This window comes from Colobus angolensis, unplaced genomic scaffold, assembly GCF_000951035.1.
Source record: "Colobus angolensis palliatus isolate OR3802 unplaced genomic scaffold, Cang.pa_1.0 Scaffold9, whole genome shotgun sequence".
Taxonomy (NCBI): domain Eukaryota; kingdom Metazoa; phylum Chordata; class Mammalia; order Primates; family Cercopithecidae; genus Colobus; species Colobus angolensis.
The window spans coordinates 9584671-9588484 of NW_012122931.1; the positions used below are offsets into that span (position 1 = coordinate 9584671).

General features: G+C 42.3%; 1 long non-coding RNA gene across 1 annotated transcript in view; it reads left to right on the forward strand.

Moving 5' to 3' along the window:
• LOC105504093 overlaps positions 1-2829 on the forward strand; it is a 5673-nt gene extending 2844 nt beyond the window's left edge. The window contains exon 2 of the long non-coding RNA XR_001000570.1: positions 2646-2829. This is a non-coding gene — a long non-coding RNA (uncharacterized LOC105504093). The remainder of the gene's footprint in view (positions 1-2645) is intronic.
• Positions 2830-3814: the final 985 nt, after the last annotated feature.

Here is a 3814-nt window from a genome sequence, read left to right on the forward strand (position 1 = left end):
TGAGCAAGACTCTGTCTCAAAAAAAAAAAAAAAAAAAAAAAAGAATAAGTAAATAAAATAAAACATTCATTCAAAACAAAAATAAACATGCTAAGTAGGGCAGAAAGATAGGGAGAGCGTAGGTGTCTGCAGACATTGTCCAACATCTGAACCAAAGAAGCAACTGCTTTCCTTTGGATTTCTAGTTTTGTGAGTAAATTCATCTCCAATTTCAAAATCCTGTTGGCTGGGTTTTCTGTATCTTGCAGAAAAGCTGATATAGCACCATAAACACTTAAATGACAGATGTATGTGTGGAGGGATGGATGGATGGACTGATGGGCGGGTGGATGGAATAGCCTAGGACAATGCCTGACACATAGTAGGAGTTCCTAGAGCTGGGGAGATGATGTATGATTAAAAAAAAAAAAAAAATTCCTCTCATCTTTGTATTGCATTCCTGGGAGGTAACATCTAAAACCCTTGAAATCTCCCAAGCTGTGGCTAGGCATGGTGGCTCAAGCCTGTAATCCCAGCACTTTGGGAGGCCGAGATGGATCACTAGGTCAGGAGATCGAGACCATCCTGGCTAACACAGTGAAACACCGTCTCTACTAAAAATACAAAAACAAAAACTAGCTGGGCGAGGTGGCGGGTGCCTGTAGTCCCAGCTACTCGGGAGGCTGAGGTAGGAGAATGGCGTAAACCCAGGAGGCGGAGCTTGCAGTGAGCTGAGATCAAGCCACTGCACTCCAGCCCGGGCAACAGAGCGAGACTCCGTCTCTCCCAAGCTGTAAGAGTGTTTTTATTATTCATGAGGCCCTTAGATCACATGTAATTTTATGCTAAAGTGATGACTCAGGATGGTGGCTGGTCACCAGAAAGACCAACCATGTGATTAGAGGGTTGGGGCTTTGAGGGAGCTGGAGATTGAGTTCAGTCATAAGGCCAATGATTCAATCAATCATGCCTATGTAATGAAACACTGATAAAAACTCTGGACATCCAAGCCCAGAAAATCTTCCTGGTTGGTGAATACATTGATATGCCAGGAGGGTGATACACCCTGACACCATAGGGAGAAGCATGGAAGCTCTGCATTCAGGACCCTACCAGCCCTTGCCCTTGACCTCTCCACTTGACTGGCCCTGGTTTATATCCCTTATAATTAAACTATAATCCTAAGATATAGTGCTTTCCCTAGTTCTGTGTCATTCTAGCAAATTATAGAACCTAAAGGGGTCACAGGAACACCCAAATTTTCAGCCACTTGGTCAGAGGTACAGGTGACCAGGGGACCTCAGAACTTGTGGCTGGCATCTGAAGTGAAAGCAGTCTAGTTGGGCACCATGCCTTTAACTGGGATTAATTGACTGGCATTTCTAAGAGGCCTACTTAGAGGAGCCTAATTTAATTGAGACAAATTCCTTTTGCCTTTTGCCCACCTCCTTTTCCCAGCCTGTAGTTGATGTCTGGAGCTCCAGGAGTCATCTTGGCCCATGAAATGATCTTGAGAGTGGAAGTCATGCACTAGGATAGCGAAGCAGAAGCTTAAGAACCTGGGGCACGGATGGCACCATGAAGCCACCATCTAAGGGATAACACCAACCCTTGATTGCTTCCTCCAGACAGCTCTTACAGAAGGAGGAATAAACTTCTGTCTTACTAAATCCACTACCATATACTTATTTCCAGTATAGGCAGCCAAACTTCATCCTAATTAATAAGGAAGCCAGTGTCTAACATAGAAAGAGTACAGCTGTAAGCACTGTAGCCCTGTAGTTAAGAGTTCTGCATCTGGGATCAGGCAAACTTGGATCTGAATCCTAGCTCCACCACTAAATGTCTACTTGGCCTTGGTCAGTTTATTTAGCCTCTCAGTTTTCTCATCTGTCAATGACAATAATAATAATAATAATGATAATAATAATAACCTACCTGCCGGGCACAGCGGCTCACGCCTGTAATCCCAGCACTTTGGAAGGCCGAGGTGGGTGGATCACAAGGTCAAGAGATGGAGACCATTCTGGCCAACATGGTAAAACCCCGTCTCTACTAGAAAGTACAAAAATTAGCTGGGTGTGGTGGCACGCACCTGTAGTCCCAGTTACTTGGGAGGCTGAGGCAGGAGAATCGCTTGAACCCAGGAGGCAGAGGTTGCAGCGAGCCGAGATCGTGCCACTGCCCTCCAGCCTGGGCGACAGAGTGAGACTTCGTCTCAAAAAAAAAAAAAAAAAAGTAAGTAAAATTAAAGAAACACTTAAGCAAATAAAGGCAATTGGGAACTATGGGCTATGTAAACAAACTAGAACATAAAAACATAAATTAGAATTAAGAAAACAGTTAGGAAAATGCCAGCAATTAGGAATAAAACAACTTGTTAAATGTCTAACACCCGCAGTTATTTTATGGTACACACCTATAAACCCATGGTCATTCAGTGATATGGAAACTTGATACCATAATTCTGCCTTAAGTGATTGAATTTGACTGACCTTCTGCTTGGGAGGCTTCTCTTTTTGTTGTTATCAGTATGAGTTGCAGTAGAAGCCTGAGGACCCTAGCAAGGATTCCTTCACAGGCTCATTGACAACTGCCATTGATTTAAAGCATAACTTTCTTTAGATTGGTTTCCAAGCCTCAATATAAATGTCAACTAATTGCAGATGCTCCAAGATTCTCCTGTGCTTGTGCCAGTGTCTCATGTAGAATATTGCCTGACCTCTGCTCAACAATCTGAGTCACAAGGTTGATGCCTTCACAGATGATAGAATAGAAGTTCCCTGAGTACCTGGGTCTGTCTTTGCTGTTTCTAAGGTAGTGATTACTAAAATGTCAAGGGAAATGAAATTGACTTTTGTTGAGCAGACATTCATGTAAAGTTAACAGTGACAAAGTGGTGAAAACCAAGTAGGTGTTCCTTCATGGCCATCCCTTTCTATGAGTTTATATTAACATCACCATTGCCTCTGTCATCAATATGGTGACTATCACAGCACATGCCATTATTGAGCACTTTCTTTGGGGGTACACTATCCTCTGTGTCCCCTTGCTCCATCTTATTACAGTCTCACAACAGCCTGGTTGGGACTGGTATTAAATAAATAGAATGAGACAGAGTAAGAAATTTCCACAAGACCACAAAGCCAGTAAGTACTAGAGCTTGAATTCAAATATTGACGTATGTGGCTGCAAAGACTACCATATAAAACACTGTGCAAAAAAGTAATTTAGCCAGGCTGGTGGCATACAGCTGTAGTCACAGCTACTTTAGAGGCAGAGACAGGAGAGCTGCTTGAGTGCAGTAGTTTGAGGCTGCAGTATCCTACGATCACACTTGTGAATAGCCACTGCACTCTAGCTTGAGCAACGTGGTGCTACCCTTTCTCCTAAAAATTTTTTTAAAAGTTATTTAATTATGAAGTATAAATCACATGACCTTAACAGATAAACTGAAAAATTAATGAAAATAAGTAACTAAGTGCTTAACAAAGAGAGAATAAACAGCTATATTAGAGGAATCCAGGTCTCAAGGCAGGGGAGGAGGGAAGTTAAGGACAGTTAGACCATTCTTCAAAGCCACACTGGGTCCCACCTCTCCGAAGCTTTTCTGTGATGCCTGTCTTCTCTGATCTTTGTCGCCTCTAAACTCCCTCATAAGGTTGCAGTAAGATCGTGTCATTGCACTCTAGCCTGGGCAACAGAGTGAGACTCTGTCTCATAAATAAATAAATAAATATATAAATAAATAAATAAATAAATAAATAAACTCCCTCAGTATATGTTGCCTGTAATACATAACCTACCACCATCCTAGATAGTCTTGTGCTGTTTG